Source organism: Vulpes vulpes, chromosome 7 (assembly GCF_048418805.1).
Source record: "Vulpes vulpes isolate BD-2025 chromosome 7, VulVul3, whole genome shotgun sequence".
In the NCBI taxonomy this organism is placed as follows: Eukaryota; Metazoa; Chordata; class Mammalia; order Carnivora; family Canidae; genus Vulpes; species Vulpes vulpes.
In genome coordinates this window covers 48921423-48941525 of record NC_132786.1, presented here as the reverse complement: position 1 = coordinate 48941525, position 20103 = coordinate 48921423, and the positions used below count along the sequence as shown (strand labels likewise).

Sequence of the window (20103 nt, the reverse complement as noted above, 5' to 3'; positions counted from 1 at the left end):
TGCTCTTTTGATAACTCACTCACTTCCTTTATCAGGTTCTCACACTCTAGGCCACTCTATACCCATACAAATGGCCACTAGTTCTCACACTCTAGGCCACTCTATACCCATACAAACGGCAGGTCCCAGACCACTAGAGAAAGGCCCTCTACACTAGAGCCCACTGAAATTACTCAAATTAGTCATCCAGAGGGAGCCCGCAAATCCTAGCTAGCCACACTTAGCTTGCCACACATAAGCTGCCAACTACAGCTCCAGTATGCTGTTTTGAGGTAATCCTTTGTGGTGCAAGGTCTGGAAACTTTCTCTCATCTAGAGCTGTAAGTAACAAAGAGTTTAGCTTTCCTCTGAGTGTCATTGTGTTGTCTCTTGTCATGAAAAGATTTTTTTTTAAGATGTACTTATTATAGAGAGGAAAAAAGAGTGGGAAGGAGAGGGAGAGAGAGTCAGAAGCAGACTCGGTATTGAGCAAGGAGCCCAACCTGGGGCACAATCTGACAACCCTGAGATCAAGACTTGAACTGGAACCAAGAACCAGATGCTTAAGTGACTGTCACCCAGATGCCCCTCAAAAGAATCCTCAAATCTTATAAAACAGTTGAGTGTTTTATCTTGAAAATGTGTTTAGTTTTGTTAAATGCTTTTTCCTGCAACAGTGGAGATGGGCGTATGATTTTCTCCTTCAATCTGCTAATGTGATCTGTTACATTATTTGATTTCTGTATGTTGAGCGATTCTCGAATTCTAAGAATAAATCCTACTAGGTCATGGTGGAGCATACTTTTAATATGCTATTGACTTCAGTTTGCTAGTATTTTATTGAAGATTTTTGCATCGATATTCATGAGGGATTTTGGCACGTAGTTTTCTTAGAGTGTCTTCATCTGGCTTTGGTATCAAGAGTAATGCTGGTCTCAGTAAATGAGTTGAAGTGCTCTCTCCTCTTTAATTTTTTTGGAAGAGCTTGATTAGGATTGGTGTTAATTCTTTCTTTTTTTTTTCTTTTTTTGTAATCGATGTTGATTTTCTTTTTTCCCTTTTTTTCCCTTAAATTCAATTTGCCAACATAGAGTACACCATTAGTTTCAGATATAGTTTTCAATCATTCATCAGTTGTGTATAACACCGTGCTCATCACATCATGTGCCCTCCTTAATGCCCAGATTGGCGTTAATTCTTTAAAATTTGGTAGAATTCCTTAGTGATGCCATCTGATACAGAGATTTTTATTTTGTTGAGAGGTTTTTGAGTACTGATTAAATAATTATTACCATTCATAGGTCTATATTTCTATTTCTTTATGATTCAGTCTTGATAGTTGTGTTTCTAGGAATTTGGCCATTTCATCATGTTATCCAATTTGATTAGTGTGCAGTTATTCATAATATTCTGTTATGATTTGTTTCATTTTTGTGAAGTTGGTAGTGATGTCCCCACTTTCTTTTCTGATTTTAATAATTTGAGTATTTTTTTTCTTAATCAGTGCGGCTAAAGGTTTGCCAAATTTTTTATCTTTTCAAAGACCCAACTGTTGGTTTCATTGAATTTTATTGATTGTTTTCTTATTCTCTATTTCATTATCTCCACTCTAATCTTTATAATTTCCTTCCTTTTCCTAGCTGTGGGTTTAACTTGGTCGTCTTTTTCTAGTTCTTTAAAGTGTAAAGTTAGAATTTGATTTGAGAACTTTCTTCTTCCTTAGTGTAAGTGTTGCTATAAATTTGCATAGCACTTCTTTTACTATATCTCATATCTTTTGGTATGTTGTGTTTTCATTTTTATTTGTCTCAAGATATTTCCTAATTTTCCTTGTGATTTCTTATCTGACCAATTGATTGCTTTAAGAGTGTGTTAATTTCTATATATAATTCCCAGTTTCCCTTTTGTTATTGATTTCTAATTTCATTCAATTGTGGTCAGAAAAGATATTTTGTATGATTTCAGTCTCTTTCAGTTTATTAAGATTTGTCTTGGGGCCTTACATATGGTCTATCCTGGAAAGTGTTCCATGTGACTTGAAAAAAATGTATTCTGCTTTTGTTGGGTGGAGGGTTCTGTATATGCCTGTTAGATCTAATTGGTTCACAGTATTGTTCAAATTCACTATTTCCTTATTGATCTTCTGTCTGGTTGCCTTATCAGTTATTGAAAGTGAGTATTGAAGTCCTTAACCATTATTGTATACTATCTATTTGTCCCTTCAAGTCTGCCAATGTTTGCTTCATATTTTGAAGCTCTCATGTTTGGTGGCTATATATTTATAATTCTTCATAGGTTCTTGGTGGACACTTTTATCAAATTATAATATTCTTCATATCATAACAGTTTTTGATTTAAAGTCAATTTTGTCTGATATTAGTAAAAACATCTCAACCCTCTTTCCATTATTATTTGATATGGAATATATCTTTCCATTCTTTCACTTTCATAGTATTTGTGTCTTTAGATTTAAAGTGAATTTCCTGTAACTAGCATATAGTTAGATTATGCTTTTTTAACCCATTCTGCCAATCTATGCCTTTTGACTTGGGAATTGAATATATACAATTAACAAAACTACTGTTAAGGAAGGACTAACTTTTGCCATTTTGTTATTTGTTTTCTGTATGCCTTGTAGCTTTTTCATACCTCATTTCCTCCATTACTGCATTCTTTTGTGTTTAGTTGATTTTTATAATAACATATTTTTATTCCCTTCTCATTTTATTTTATGTAATTTTATAGTTATATTCTTTATGATGAAAGAAATTGAAGAGGGTGCCAAGAAATGGAAAGACATTCCATGCTCATGGATTGGAAGAAGAAATATTGTTAGATCTATACTACCCAAAGCAATCTACACATTTAATGCAATCCTTATCAAAACACCAACACATTTTTCACAGGTCTAGAACAAATAATTCTAAAATTTGCATGGAACCACAAAAGACCCTGAATAGCCAAAGAAATCTTGAAAAAGAAAAGCAAAGCAGGAGGTGTCACAATTCTGGACTTCAAGCTATATTACAAAGCTGTAGTCATCAAAACACTATAGTCCTAGCCCAAAAATCAACACATACATCAAGAGAACAGAATAGAAAACCCATAAATGAACCCAAACTGTATGATCAATTAATCTTCAACAAAGCAGGAAAGAATATTCAATGGGAAAATGATAGTCTTTTCAACAAATGGTGTTGGGAAAACTGGACAGCAACATGCAAAAGAATGAAACTGGACCACTTTCTTATACCATACACAAAAATAAATCCAAAATGGACTAAAAACCTAAATGTGAGACCTGAAACCATAAAATCCTAGCGAAAGACACAGGCAGTAACTTCTCTGATATCAGCCTTTAGGGAACTTCTTTCTAGATATGTCTCCAGAGGCAAGGGAAACAAAAGTAAATTATAAAAAGTAAACTATATAACCTATATAAAGCTTCTGCACAGCCAAGGAGACAATCGACCAAACTAAAAGGCACCCTACAGAATGGGAGAAGATATTGGCACTTTTTTTTTTGGAGAATTTAAAAGACAAAAGTATAAAATAATTACAAGTCTATGTTAGTGAGTATATAATTGCCACTGAGCCAGGGTAGACAGAGACAACGATAATAAAAAAGACTCGCTGAAGTCTCACTGAATTTTAATCTGGGGAGCAGGGGGACTGAAACTCAGACTCAGACTCAAGCTGAGTGCAGAGCCCAATATGGGGCTCAATCCCACAAGTTCAAGATCACAACCTGAGCCAAAGCCAAGAGTTGGACACTTAACTGACTGTGCCACCCAGACGCCCCTAGAAATGTAACAGATTTCTGTACATTGATTTTGTATTCTGCAACTTCACTGAATTCACTTAGTGAAGTTGATTCTAGCAGAGGTGTTTTCTCTGATTCTAGCAGAGGTGTTTTTTGGTGAATTTGTTCAGGTTTCCTATATATAGTATCATATCATCTGTAAAAAGTGAAAGTTTCACTGCTTCCTTGCTCATCTGGATGCCTTTTATTTCTTTTTCTTGTCTGATTGCTGTGGTGAGGACTTCCAGTACTATATTGAAAAAAAGTGGTAAAAGTAGACATCCCTATCTTGTTCCTCACAATAGAAGAAAAGCTCTTTGTTTTTCCCCATTGAGGATGATATTAGCTCTGGGATTTTCATATATGGACTTTATAATATTGAGGTATATTCCCTCTAAACCTACTTTGTTGAGGGGTTTTATCATGAATGGATGTCATACTTTCTTTTTTTAAAAAAAGATTCTTTATTTATTTATTCATAGAGACACAGAGAGAGAGAGAGGAAGAGACACAGGCAGAGGGAGAAGCAGGCTCCTTGCAGAGAGCCTGATGTGGGACTCGATCCAGGGTCTCCAGGATCACACCCTGGGCTGCAGGCGGCGCTAAACCACTGCACCACCAGGGCTGCCTGATGTCATACTTTCTTAAATGCTTTTTCTACATCTATTGAAATGATCATATCGCTCTAATCCTTTCTTTTATTAATGTGGTGTGTCACATTGATTGATTTGCAAATATTGAATCATCTTGCAACCTAGGAAGAAATTCCACTTGATTGTGGTGAATGATTTTTTAAAAAATATATCTGGTTTGCAGCATTTTATTGAGAATTTTTGCACCCCATATTCATCAGGGATTTTGACTTGCAGTTCTTTTTTTAGTGGAGGCTCTATCTGGTTTTGATGTCAGAGTAATGCTGGCCCCATAGAATGAATTTGGAAGTTTTCCTTCCTTTTCTATTTTTTGAAACAGTTTGAGAATAAAAAATATTGACTCTTTAATTTAAATTCTTTAAATGTTTGTTAGAATTCGCCTGTGAAGGCATTAGGTTCTGGACTTTTGTTTGTTGGGAGTTTCTTGATTACTGATTCCATTTCTTTGCTGATTATCAGTTTGTCCAAGTTTTATATTTATTCCTGTTTCAGTTTTGGTGTTTATATGTGTCTAGAAATTTGTCCATTTCTTCCAGGTTGTCCAATTTGTTGGCATAGTTTTTCATAATATCTTATTGATATTTGCATTCCTGTGGTGTTGGTTGTAGCTCCTCCTCTCTCATTTGTGATCTTATTTATTTGGATCCTTTCTCTTTTGATGAGTCGGGCTAAAGGTTTATCATTTTGTTACTTTAGAAGAAGCTCCTGGTTTCATTGATCTGTTCTATTGTTTTTGTTTGTTTGTCTGATTTTGATTTCTATATCCTTTATTTCTGCTTTACTCTTTATTATTTCATTCATTCCACTGGGTTTGGGCTTCATTTATTGCTCTTTTTCTAGCTGCTTTAGGTGTATGGCTAGGTTGTTTATTTGAGATTTTTTTTTTTTTTTTTTTTTTTGCTTCTGAGGTCGGCCTGTATTACCATATACTTCTCTCTTAGGAACACTTTTGCTTCATCCCAAAGGCTTTGGACTGTTCTGTTTTCATTTTCAGTTGTTTCCATGTATTTTTAAATTTCTTCTTTGATTCCCTGGTTGACCCATTCATTGTTTAGTAGCATGTTGTTTAGTCCTCATTTATTTGTGCTCTTTCCCATATTTTTCTTGTGATTCATTTCTAGTTTCATAGTTCTGTGGTCAAAATGGTGCACAGTATAGTATGGCTTCAGTCTTTTTGTAACTGTCGAGGCCTGTTTTGTGGCCTAATGTGTGACCTGTTCTGGAGAATGTTCCATGTGCACTTGAAAAGAATGTGTAGTCTGCCATCATAGGATGGAAGGTTCTGAATATATCTGTTAAGTCTATCTGGTCCAGTGTGTCACCCAAAGCCATTGTTTCCTTGTTGATTTTCTGTTTGAATGATCTGTCCTTTGAGCTACTCTTATGGTATTATTCTTAATTAGTTCCTTTATGTTGTTATTATTTTATATATTTAGTTGTTTCTAAGTTGGGTGCATAAATATTCGCAATTGTTATATGTTCTTGTTGGGTTGTCTTCTTTATGGTTATATAATGCCCTTCTTTGTCTCTTTTTACTATCTTTGTTTTAAAGCTTAGTTTAGGGCAGCCGGGGTGGCTCAGCGGTTTAGCGCCGCCTTCAGCCCAGGGTGTGATCTTGGATACCTGGGATCAAGTCCCACATCGGGGTCCCTGCATGGAGCCTGCTTCTCCCTCTGCCTGTGTCTGTCCCTCTCTCTCTGTGTGTCTCTCATGAATAAATAAAATCTTAAAAAAAATAAAGTCTAGTTTATCTGATATAAATATTGCTACTTCCACTTTCTTTGGGGATCCATTTGCATAATATATGTTTCTCTGTCCCTTCACTTTCAATCTGCAGGTACCTTTAGGTCTAAAATGAGTCTCTTGCAGGCAGCATATAGATAGGTCTTTTTTTTTTTTAATCCATTCTGACACCTTATCTCTTTTGATTGGAGCATTTAATCCATTTACATTCAAAGTAATTATTGACATATTATTTATTGCAATTTTATTACTTGTTTTGTGGTTGTTTCTGGAGCTTTTCTCTGATCCTTTCTTGTCTTTCCCACTTTTGGTCTCTGCTTTGCACTCAATGAATTCCCTTTAATATTTCCTGCAGGGCTAGTTTAGTCACACATTCTTTTAGTTTTTGTTTCTCTGGGAAACTCTTTACTTCACCTTCTATTCTAAATGATAGTGTTCTTGGCTGAAGGTTTTTTCCTTTCAGCACTTTGAATATATCATGCCACTCCCTTCTGGCTTGCTTTGTTTCTGTTGAGAAATCTCCAGCTAACCTTATGGTTTTTTTTCTCTTGTATGTTACTGTCTTCTTTTGTGTTGCTATTTTTAAGATTTTTTTCTTTATCATTATATTTTGCAAATTTAATTACGATATGTCTTGTCATTGGTCTGCTTTTGTTGATTTTGGAGTTCCCTGGATGTGTGTTTCCTTCTCAAAATTAGGGAAGTTTTCTGCTATTATTTCATGAAATAAAATTTCTCCCCCTTTTGTAACTTCTTCTGAGACTCCTATAATACAATTGTTATCACATTTGATGGAATCACTGAGTTCCCTAAGTCTATTTTCATGTTCCATTATTCTTTCTTTTGTTCAGCTTCATTATTTTCCATTATTTTGTCTTCCATCTCACAAATTCATTCCTCTGCTTCTTCCAGGCAGCTCTTCATTGTATTAAGTCTGTTTCTAATCTCATCTATTGCATTTTTCGTTTATGACTGATTTTTTTTAACTCTTTCATCTCTGTGGTAAAAGATGTCTTCTATTCTTTTCTCAAGCCCAGGATGTATCCTTACAATTGTTGCTTTAACTTCTCTATCATGCACGTTACTTCTATCTGTCTCTTTTAGATCTCTGGCAGTGGCTTTATTTTGTTCTTTCTTGGGGATAAATTCCTGCATCTTGGCATTTTATTCAGTCTCTGCCTTATTCTCTGTATTATAAAAGTTAGTTATGTCTCCTGCTTCTGAAAATGATGGCCTTATTAAGAGGAAATCATGTAGTTCCCAGGGCCTGGCACTTCAGGGAGTGTCTCAGTGTGTGTTGTGTGCACTCTGCTATTGTGTGCTGGCTGCTCTATCCTTCAGAGCAATCATCTACAGAGGCTTACCTTTGCCCACAGTGGGCAGTGTTTGGTCCTTGGCTGGTTTTAACAAGATGTACTCCGGTCTGCTTGTTAAATGAGTCCTGACACTAACTCCACCAGAACTGAAACCTTGAGAACCCTCTGGTTGGGAGAGGTGGTGTGGATAGGGGTTTGTGCTAGTCGTCTAGGGAAGAGGACTGCCACACTGGGAATGAGACAAGATTGCCTGAGAAGAGCAGTTCTACCAAAGCACTGGGGGTTGGAGCTTGGTGTAACCAAGTTAGGCAGCCAGTATTGGCATACTGAGCTGCTTCTGTCATGTGGATCTGTGTTTATGCTGGGGATCAGGGGAGGGGATTGGCACCAGCCAGCTCCTTTGTTCCTGGGGCTGGGTCTCTGTAAATGCTGCCTCTCAGGGAAGCACTCTGAGAATAGTGAATAATCTCCCTCTTGTGTGCCTCAGGTGTCTCTCAGTTCACTGTTTCCAAGCCATATGCCCCTGGGTTGTTTGTCTGCCTTCTTTCCAGGAGCAGTGCAGTGACATCAGGGCTCCATCCAAGCCAAGCCCACTGACATTGAAAACTTAAGGCTTTAAGCTCTGTTGTTTGCAAGAACTCGTGAAATTCAGCCCCTCTCCTTTCCCAAGACAATAGTTTTGGGAACATATTCTCCTTGTGCATTCTCCTATATGTTCCTCTCTCTCTCATTCTTCTCTGACCATCACTTCCTCCCCTCTGCAGCACCTCTGATCTGTTTACCCCCTAAACTGCATCTCTGCATTTTCTACCTTCTTCAGTATAGCTCTTCTCTCCCTTTAGTTATGGAGTTAGTTTTGTCAGCCTTTAGGTTGATTCATGGTGTATTTAGGATGATGTGATAGTTATCTAGTTGTGTTTGTTGGATGAGGCCAGCCTTCAGTCCTCCTACTGTGCCACAATCTTCCTCTCCTTCACTCCCGTTAGCATTTTGAGCATGTTTAAGAAAGATGGTTTAAAGTTTTTGTCTAGTAAATCCAATGTCTGTGCTTTCTCAAGGAGAATGTCTGGAGATTTATATTGTTCCTTTGAATGGGCCATGTTTTCTTATTTCTTTATTTGCCTTATGATTTTTTACTTGAAAATTGGACACCCGTCCCAATCCTTGCAAACCAGCTCTGTGCTAAGGCACTGCTTCATCAACTGGCTTGGTGTGTTCCAAGCTTAGGGATAAGCCTGAGATAAAAGCTTAAGGTCCATTAAGGTCTTTTCTGAGAATGCCTCTTGCCTGGGCTTGTGTGTGGCTCTCTCAATTCTTCCACATATGTGGCTATTTTTGAATGTCTTAATAGCTCAAAGAATCCCATTCCAACTTCTCCCCAAGGACCTCGATGGTCAATTATATGTACCCATCTATCCTCTTTTGCCTCATGTACCTCTGTATATGTAATCTTCCTGAAGCTTTCACAAACAGTGACTACTGCTTTTCCCTAAGTCTGAGATTCAAGTTAGATGAAACTACTAGTCCTTTATGATGCCTCCAGAAAGGGTAGAACATTGGCAGTTAGTTTAATCCATAGCTGGGACTTTGGCTGCTGCATCTTCTATATGAAGACTGTGCTGAGCCAAGAGGGAGTAGGGAAATGGTGAGTAAAATTTCCACGAAATTTCCTATCATTCTTAAGGTAAATTTTTCTTGATTGGGAATTCACTTGTTGATCTTTGGCTATAAGGTTAGTTCAGCCAGTTTATTAGTTTTTGATGTTTTCACAGAATAAAACATTTTCCAAATATCATTTTGCAAATGATAGTCTGACATTTTGCAAATATCACATCTGTTATGAACTTTTTGTGTAGTTAAAACAATCATTATTAAAAATTAAAAGGAAACATATCAGGCAAAAAATTTTCAATACATTTAGATGAAAGCCACTTCTGTAATATCCCAGAAAGCTCTTACAGTAAATCAATTATAAGAATATGAAACCAAGTAGCAATTTGAACAAACACATACAGGTAATTTAAAGAAAAAAGAAATGTTACCATTTTTTGGATGCTGTTAAAGTATATATTCAACTCTTATATTGGATTATTTCTAGATAAAGAAAAGAATAAGACTAGTATTTTTATAGGCTACAAACTCTGTATTGAGGTTTTCTGAACTTTATTAGGTTTATGTATTTTAGCTCTATATCCTTATCATAGGAAACTTTTCCTTGCCCCACCTTTATTCCACTTTTACTTCGTACTTTTTAAGGACTGGTTCCCATATTCTTATTATAAACCATCTCATGAAACAGATTGAGCTTCCTCCTAGGTAAAAATCAAGAAGTGTGGTCAAAAGCAAGTGTCCAGCCTTTCCAACTCTGGGCTTTCTTTTTAACTTCCCCTGTTGATTTAAAATTTGCATTATAAAATAGAGACCAATTTCGTGAGCATTAGTTCTCACCAATGACCGGTTCAATATGATTATACTATGTTATTAGTTGCTTTTGACACTTTAAACTTTCTTGTGTTAAGTGTGATTGGCTTTGTCTGCCATTTATGACTCCATTCTTTGGATGCCCAGTGGACAGCAGCTTACCAAATTTAGTTAAGATGTTTAAAGTGTAGAATCATAGTGAATTTGGGCCTAGAATTTTATTTTTTATTTTAATAAATGAATATTAAGTTCAAGGCATATGGTTTAAAGAGCCCTTAGCCATACCATGGGACTGTCCGTAAAGGACAGTGAAATCCTATTCGTATTAACGCATTTCACAGGTTTATAAGAGACTGAAAGATATCACCATTTTCAACTACCTTGAAAAATTACTAAATAAATAAGTAAGCAAGTTTAGGTTAAACCAGAAGCTCTGTGTGTCATATGTTGGTTTCTTTTTCAGAAGGGAAGTTCAAGTTTCATTTTGCTCAGGACTTGTTAGAGTAGTAGGAAGAACATAGCATTATTTCCTCTCTTGTTAAAATTCTTGCTGAGTTGTCTGGATGAGCTTAATTTAAAACAACTGAAGTCATTGAGCAGACATGGAAATGACACTGGTAAGAGGAACTGTACCTTTACATTAGAAAAAGAGTTCAGATACCATAGAGGAGAGAGAGAGAGAGAGAGAGAGAGAGAGAAATGCCTGCAGAAATTTCAGATGGTACAGAGTAGGATCATGTCTGTTTCCAAAGGTGGCTATGAAGGGAGACCAGTGAGCACAATTTAAAATGCCTACCTAGCTAGTGCTCTGAGGCAAACTTAACTCTTTACCTAGGTCCATAGTACATTAATCACATTACAAGCCCATGAGAAGTTTTAATGATGAAAAGGTATGCCCTTACTTGGGCTTCCTGTTAACACAGGGATTAGTTAGTTCAGTAGATTGGTTAGCCCAATTTATTGTGGAGATTCTTAAGAACCATGTTAAATTAAACCTGTGCATGATATTGACTCTTAAATACCCAAATACCAGCAGCTCCCTGGCAATTGGATATTCAGTGCTGACCCAAGTTTAAATATTCCTCAATAACCAGTTCTCTATTTGGACCTCATAAGATCCGGCAATAGTATAATTATTTTGTCTGATATTAACCTGTTTTTTTCACATAGTCTGTTCTCTGCACAATATCAACTTGTATATATGTTGTCAGAAATTACAACAATGCAATCTTCATGTTTAAGTTAATTTATATGAGAAATTGTAAACATTGTCTCATATAGCCTTCAGTAGTCTAGTTTTATAGATGTTGTTGATGATGAAAACAATAATTAAGCCTTCCTTTACAAATCCTATGATGAAACAAATAGACTTCCTAGTGATTATACACTGTATTCAATCATCAAAAAATTCTTTGCCTAGCATTAAAAAGGTTGTAATTGCCCTTTAAAAACAATGTCTAATGTATCAATATTTATTATTAGGAGCAGGCAGAGAAGGGCAGAGGGTCTTTGGTTCCACAAATATACAAATAGTAAGTTACCAATTACATTCAGCTTATGGCTGCTGGACTCTGAAATTTGCTGTTTTTATCAAAACATTCTTTCAGATTCTTTGCATATACATCTTACTCAATTTTCATTAACAAGTACTTGCTCATGTTGAAGGAGGAAACTATAAAACTTATACATTTTAGTAAAATCAGTAAAATTTAATAAATTTAAGGGATTTTGGCTTCTAGAATGCTATAGATCTTGTGTGCCCTGGGGATAATGCAGCTTCATTTTTATTCTGAGATTGGCTTATCTATCATACTGCAAAATACCAAAAAATATTGGACTTGTAATTTTACATTTATGGAGATATATCACAAACAACTTTGATTTAATTCTTTTAAAAAGGGAAAAAATGAGTCTTGTCATTGTAGCACCTACTGCCATAATAGCTAAATAAGTTAATGCATGATTAAGGAATCTACAGTGGACAGAAACTGACCTGTGATGTATTCAGAAACTAGCAAGAATTGAGGACATTAATATCTCTATGTAAACTGTTGCATTATGAACTAATCGATAAAAAGCATTTGGAAAAAGCCATTCATTAGTTCAATCAACATTATGGAAAGCCTAATATGCACAAGGAGTCATAAAGCATAAAAATGGGTGTGTTGGACTGTAGAGGGAATGTGTTTCATTTATCTATGTATGTATGATACATAACATACCACCACTCAGGGGTTTTTTTGTTTTGTTTTGTTTTGTTTTGTTTGTTTAAAACAACACCAGTTATTTATTTGTTTACTCTCCTGTAATTTTGGCAGGATCTGGGGACAACTCATCTCTACTCCATGTGGCACCTGCCCCATATGACTTAATTGGGATCGGAAGATCCACTCCCATTATGACTTACTCATATGGACAGCAAGTTGAGGCTGGCTGTCTTCTAGGTGATCAGTGGAGTTGTTGACCAGACTTTCAGTTCTCTTCCATGTTGCCTTTGCAGAAGGCTGGGTTGGGCTTCTTACCACATAGCAGTTGAGTTCAGAAAGAAAGATGGTAAGTGCCAATGTGCAAAAGCTTATCAAGTCTTGGCTTACTTCATGCTTAATAATATCCTATTGGCCAACTCTAGTCACATGGCCAAACCCAGAGTCAATGTGGGAAAAAATAATGTAAAAGTCTGAATACTGAAGAGGAGCCTGGTTCCTTGGAGGCCAAAGTACCAGCCTTCCATGGAAGAGTGGCTAGAGAGTCATAATACAAAGAACATACCCTGTTCTGCTTCAAGGAGCTCACAGAGAAGAAACCTTTGAATACTGTTGATGTTTTACTGCATATCACAATGGTAGACGTGGGAGACAATTGTTTACGCAATACAATGGTTTGCTTATGGTATTATATTATAGATAGGACAAGTGAAAAATCAGGAAAGCATGACCATGAGCCCAGTGACCACAAGGTAGTCCAATTAAGCTGAGGCCCAAGGGAAGACATGTTGCATCACGATACAAACCTATTTCTTGCTGTCAGTTCTGCAATCAAGTCAAACTAGTGACATGTTTTAAATATTCCAGGCTGTTTTATTACTCTTCTTGTCTGAGTAGTGAAGTACTGTGGTAACTTGTGGTGTATTCTTAGGCAAACCCTTCACCATGCTAGGTTTCCTAATTTCTCAAACAAGGGAGTTGAAATTAGGTGATCTCTACAGCTCCTTCTAAGTGTTATATTTTACTATATAACAATATAGCTAGTAACATTAAATCCTCTGATATCAATTATGGGAAGTGTGTTTTTTTTTCCTGATAAGCACATTCCTTTAACTAGTCAATAAAGTTTACTGAAAGCTACCGGGTGAATCTGGACTTCTGTGGGCAGATCTGTTTGCTCCCTAGCAGGCTTTGACTGTGGAAGCTGGAGTGGCATGAATTAGGGCTGGCTTTTGGATTTGCCATAGCCAGCAATTCCTCTATTGTGAACTCGGTGTCTTCTTGGATCAAAAGGTTAATTTCTGCATTACTTACCTTCCAGGGTTGCTAAGAAGATAAGAGAAGTGAAAGTACTTAGCTTTGATTAAGGATTGAGGGTTTTTTTCTGTCACTCTGACCACACTCTGGAGGTTCTGACAGTTTTGCATAGCCTTTGGGAAGAAAAACAGAGGAATTCACTCTCAGGTATCTACTAACCTCTGGAGCACTAGCCCTGCCCACACCAAGAAGGGAGGTTCCACTTTTTCAACTTCTCTGTTACTAAATCTGTGACCCTTTTAAGGGACTGCCTGAAGAAAAAAGAGCAAGACATTTTAAAGAAGCAATTTAATAGTTCTCTTGCTGATATTGTGTTTTTTTTTTCCCCTTTGCCTTTCTTAGAATCCAAGAACTTGAAGTTTTTTTCCCTTTTCTTTTTTTAGTTTCACTTTCGAGATCGCAGGAAATCTTCCATGCTTCCCTGGTGAAAATAACTGGATTTGGACTAATGAAAAAAAGGAATGGTCAGCCGTTATCAGAGCAAATGAAGGTATATTTTTAAAATTCTTACTGGGAGAGGATCTCTCGTTAGCTCGAGCTGGGACTGCACGTTGGTTTTAGCATTCTTTGGTCTTTCTTTGATCTGGTGCTTGAAATCTAGTCAGAATCAACAAGGAGAATAGAAGAGAGCTGATAGAGGTGTAGTGAGAAGTGTATCCTAACCCAGAATATACATAATAGCAAGAATTTATAATTAACATTCTGAAATATCTTATGCAGTAATTTTTTTTTCCTATGTGGAGTTCTGTACCTGGAAAAGCTCATTAGGAAATCCATGGAAATTATTTCGTAAAACCTTTGAAACAAATCATATCTTTGTCTTACATAGCTACAGAGCCTTGTGAGCTTGAAAGAGTTTATCTCTTTCCCTCAGTTTTGTTGTCTGGAGAGGAGATAGGAGCTGGCCTTTTGTGATCATGTGCTTGAAAAAAGAGAAAACACTTCAAGTGTTCCTGGGAGTACCAAAGTGGCTTTCTTTGACTTCATGAAGGAAAAGTGGAGAAGGTGACAAGTAGAAAGGCATTTAGGTGTACAGGAAGATGAGAAAGTAACACTGGCAAATGCAGGCGAGTCAGAGGAAATTCAAGTCAGCCTCAGGCCATGCTGGTTCAGTAAGTTACCTCCCATTTTTACAGTAGGATTGTGTGTCTGCAGTTAGCTGTATCTGTATATATTCAGGGGGAAAAATTATTGCGAAGTGCACAAACCAAACTGGAGAAGCCAAACTAAATAGTGGCTAGCTCTAAGTAGCCTGGATCCAGACTCCATGTCTTTCTCATGATACAATATTATCTCCCACTTGGACAGAGAAGGGGAATTCTATGCACCTTTCTAAAATTGCAAGGCCCACTTGATATCTATTTTCCATCTTTTCAGCTTTCTTTGCTTCTACTATGTCACACTCAATAGCAGTTTTTTCCCTTCTATTTCATCCTCTATTTTCATTTGTTTCACTGAAGCAAATTCCAGAATAATTTTTTCATACAGTTTGCATAGTTATAAACCTCCTGAATCTTTGCATATTCTCCTTATCTTGAGCTGTTCAGCTGGAAATGAAATTTTTGGATCAAAATTATTTCCCCTGATCATTTCGAAAGCTAATCACTATTGCTTTCTAGTGGCTAGGGTTGCTGATGAAAGTTTTCTATCAATCAGGACCTTTTTCTTTTGGAGGTATTTGATTGTATGCTCTCCTTTGAAGGTTTTGGGACTTTTTTCTTGTGAATGGCTACAATCCTGAAATTTCATAAGATTCTCTCTGTGGATTTTCCTTTTTCACTCCTCCTACCTGTAATTTGGTCAATCTTTTCCATGTGATGAATATATTTTCAAATCTGGGAATGTTTTTCAGTCCTTCGGGGATATTCTTAGTAAAGAGATTAGTCCTTTTCAGTAATTCTGATCTCTATTTATAGCCCTACCAGAAGAGATAAATGTCCCCAGACAAGGAGGAGAATATATTGCAGGGACTGTAGATTTGAGTTGGTAAGGAGAAGTAGAAGCACTCATGGTACAGGGAAGAGAGATTTGGGAGGATCTCAGAGAGGTGAGGTTTGGGGAGTTGGTTCCAGATTTCCAGAATGTACCGTTTCCAGCCCCACATGTTTCATGTACCTGAGCAATTTGGTGAGGGGCATCCTAGCTGGCCTGGACTGGTGATGTTTGTCATAGTCATAAATATAAAAACTGTCATAAATATAAAAACTGTGTCTAGCTTTAATGATACTCAGTGCCAGTATTATAAAGAAACTGACTTTTTTTTTCTATTTCTGAGAACTAGATTAGAATTAAAACTACTATTTTTAAAAAGCCTACTAGAACAATTATAAATACACTGGCTCTATTTTCCTACAATTAATCATCAAAAATGACTTTATTCTCTAAAACTTATCTGGAATTTTTCTTGTGACATGACTTTTAGAAATTATGGAAAAACTTAAATTATTTAAATATCATTTTTATTGATCTATCTCCATACATTGATGATCTATTTGATTTTTTTAAATATCTGAAAATGAAATTAGGTAAATGATCATACCAAAGAATATCACATTAGGTACCTATCCCACCAAAATAAAGTTGTGACTATTTACAGAGATAAGAGGTTTTCTTGAGCTAATTAACTGCCCATGGAAAGCTATTCATTCAACATGTATTTATTCAATATTTGCTATGTTCCAGTCATTTTTCTAGACACAGGCAAAGCAGTACAGAGTAAAAACAACCACGTCCTCTACTATTATAGCTTTATACTCTACTCAGGTGGAATAATGAATTAAATAATAAGTAAAATTATTTCAGATAATTCCTATTAACCATAGCATGGGAAAGGCAATCTAGGAAAAGAATAACAAATGGGAGGATTTACACTTCTGACTTCAATGTTTACTATAAAGCCATAGTAATCAAAACAATGTGATGGTGGCCTAAGAACTGACAGGTATTTCCGTGTAGGAGAGTTGAGAGCCCAGATATAGACCCACACTTAAATCCACCCACATTTATTAGGTTTTTTTTTTTAAATTTTTATTTATTCATGATAGTCACAGAGAGAGAGAGAGAGGCAGAGACACAGGCAGAGGGAGAAGCAGGCTCCATGCACCGGGAGCCTGATGTGGGATTCGATCGCGGGTCTCCAGGATCGCGCCCTGGGCCAAAGGCAGGCGCCAAACCGCTGCGCCACCCAGGGATCCCCATTTATTAGGTTTTTAAGAAGGATCCTGAAGCAATCCAGTGGGGAAAGGAAAAAAAAAGTGACAAACTGGATGTGCAACTGAAAAAAAAATGAACCTTGACTCCTCCTTCACATCATACACAAAATTTTATTAAAGAGAGATTACAGGCCTTAACCTAACACCTAAAACCATACTTTTATTTTTTTAAAAAAAGAACAATTTGAGAGTAGGCTAAGTTTCTTAGACAGGACACAGAAAGTAGTAATAATTAAAAAATGATAAATTAGACTTTACCATGATTCTGAAGATACAATCACTCATTAAGAAAATGAGTAGATAGGCCACAAAATAGGAGAAAACACTCACAAATATAAATCTGACAATGGACTAATACCTATGTATATAAAAAATTCCTGTAATTCAATAATAAATAAGAAACAACCTAATTTAAAAAATAAGTGAAATCTTCAAATATATAAGGGGAGATATACAAATGGATAATCAGCAAATAAAAATTGTTAAATAGGGACACTTGGGTGGCTCAGCGGTTGAGCATCTGCCTTTGGCTAGGGCATGATCCTGGGTCCTGGGATCGAGTCCCATCAGGCTCCATGCATGGAGCCTGCTTCTCCCTCTGCCTGTGTCTCTGCCTCTCTCTGTGTGTCTCTCATGAATAAATAAATACAATCTTTAAAAAAAATAGTTAAATATCACTAGCCAGCAAGGAAATGAAAATTAAAACCATAATGAGATATTACAGCACACTCACCAGGATGACTGAAAAATAATAGTACCAAATGTTGGTAAAGATGTAAAATGGTACAAATTTCATTAAAAGATCTGGCAGTTTCTTATAAAAGTAACTATCTTACCAAATACCCAGCAATTCCAGTCACAAGTAATTATCCCAAAGAAATCAAGTATATACATGTCCATAAAAATATATCTAAAGATATTTACAGTAACTTAATTCATACTAGTGAAAAACTTCATACAATTCATGTGTCTAATAATATCAGCATGGATAAAATATATTTATACAATGGAATACCATTTAGTTTAAAAAAGAAAAACTCCCAATATGCAACATGGATGAACTTCAAAAAGATCACTTGAGTGAAAGAAGCCTCATTTAAGAGAGTGAATGTGATTCCATTGATAGTAGGTTATAAGTCACTTAACAATATAGTAGAAGAAAGTCAGAGTTATGATGGTCTTTGAGAGACAGGGATTAGAATGAACCAGAAGGGGATGGGGGATCTCTTTAGGGTTTGGGTTACATGGATGTATACATGTGTCAAAAATCAGAGAATGTACACCAAAGATTTGTACATTTCAGTGTATGTAAATTTTATATCAAAAGAAAAACTCTATTAAAAAGAAAAAAGACCTTTAAATACTGAACTGGAGGTAGCAATGCACACTCTTTAGACGGAAAGGTACTGATGTTGCAGTATATTTTGGTGAACTGGTAGATAGAGGATGGATAGATGGGTAGATATATGATAACACTAGTGTGTTCACTGTAAAATTCTGTGAGTTGTGCTGTTGTCTAGAGTTTTTCATTAGAAATGCTGAAAAAAAGATAACATGGTATATAGCCATATTCTGCTTGAATGGAAATGAGCAAATCCTGCTAAAGGACAAGATGTGGATCAATCTCACAAACCTAAATTGGAGTTTTTTTTAAAAAAAGGCATACAATGATACATAGTGCACAATGCTGTTAACACATGTAATACAAATGCAACTTAATTTCATCTTTCTGGGGATCCCTGGGTGGCGCAGTGGTTTAGCGCCTGCCTTTGGCCCAGGGCGTGATCCTGGAGACCCAGGTTCGAATCCCACGTCGGGCCCCTGGTGCATGGAGCCTGCTTCTCCCTCTGCCTATCTCTCTCTCTCTCTCTCTCTCTCTCTCTTTCTGTGACTATCATAAATAAATAAAAAAGATTAAAAAAATTTAATCTTTCTGTGTATGAAATAATGAAGTGCTTGTCTGGGGAAGGAGGAGGTGGTGGCTGGGCAGGAACATAAGGGAGGTTTCTGGGGGGCTCATTGTGCTCTATTTCTCAAAATGAGTGGCGAATGTACTGACATGCTCTTTATGAAAATTCAAAAAGCTGTACATTCATCATCTGTGTACTGTTCTGTATGTATTTAAAATATAATTACTAAAATTTAGAAAGTATATATACTGCAAATCCTGATACAAAAAGCTGAGCTTATATCTAGAAATAGAGAATTAAAAGATAAAAAAGTGGAATATAAAAGGAAATTTTTTTTTACTGTTTATTTATTTATTAGAGAGAGAGAGCAAGAGTGAAAGTGAGGGGAAGAGGGGCAGAGGGAGAAAATCCTTAAGCAGATTCCCCACTGAGCATGGAGCCTGACGTGGGGCTGGATCCCACAACCCTGACCTGAGCCGAAACCAAGAGTTGGATGCTTAACTGACTGAGTCATCCAGGTGGCCCTGAAGAGGGAACTTTAAATACAAATAAGATCACACAGAAGGGTCAATGTCTGCCTAAAAGTGGTTCCAAAGGAGAGAACACAGGCAAAGAAAGAGTGGAAATGAACCAAAGAATAATAGAAAAAGAAATCTAAAAATTTAAGGAAGACATGAGTCCTCAGATTGAAAATGCCTGAGAGTGTATAGCTACATTTTGGAGGAAAGATTTAGCATGAAATATCCTTGTGAATCTTACAATACCAAGGAAAAAGAAAAGATATTTCCAAAGAGGAAAAGGAGAGTAAAATAAAGGTATCTTTCATATAAAGGAAAGAAAACCAGATGGGCATGCTTTCTTTTTAGCAACAATGAATACTAGAAGACAGTGGAATAATGCCTTCATGATTTTGCATAAAAAGTATTTTGAACCTCAAACAGCCTACACATCAAAATCATATGACAAGAGAACAAAAACAGATATTCAAGAACTTGAAAGATAAAACTTCCTATAAATATTTTGGAGAGGGATCCCTCAGTGGCACAGCGGTTTAGCACCTGCCTTTGGCCCAGGGCACGATCCTGGACACCCGGGATCGAATCCCACGTCGGGCTCCCTGTGCATGGAGCCTGCTTCTCCCTCTGCCTATGTCTCTGCCTCTCTCTCTCTCTGTGTGTGACTATCATAAATTAAAAAAATCTTTAAAAAAATATTTTGGAGAGAGGGGGGAAGGGCTATTCAAGGAGATACTTGAGTAAAAAAAAAAATTCAAGAAAGAAGGTACTAAAAACCATGATAGTGGCATTCACCCAGGAATACAACAGTAGAATGGATTCCAAGATGACAACCAAATAGCCGGTGTTAGACATATCCCTCCAAATTGGCCATTCACCCAAAAGTATGATGAAAAAAACTAATTTATCTTGGTTTATAGAAATCACATATAGTGCTTCTTTCAATAAGACGTGTTGAAACTGAGATGGGGGTGAAGAGTGAAGAGGGAGTTTGTATGCCCCATTTTTTTTACTTTTCTGTGCTATTTGAC

The 20103-nt window shown here is 36.5% G+C and overlaps 1 protein-coding gene across 6 annotated transcripts in view; it reads left to right on the top strand.

Annotated features, from left to right (window-relative positions):
• The first annotated feature begins 33 nt into the window (after positions 1–33).
• Positions 34–20103, top strand: part of TLR3 (toll like receptor 3) — a 33473-nt gene continuing 13403 nt past the window's right edge. For 2 of the 6 annotated variants that reach the window (XM_072763710.1, XM_072763706.1), the window contains exons 1-2: positions 13251–13411; positions 13819–13925. The gene's annotated coding sequence lies outside the window, so the exon portion shown is untranslated. The other 4 variants (XM_072763707.1, XM_072763705.1, XM_072763709.1 and 1 more) reach the window with 3 other exon arrangements.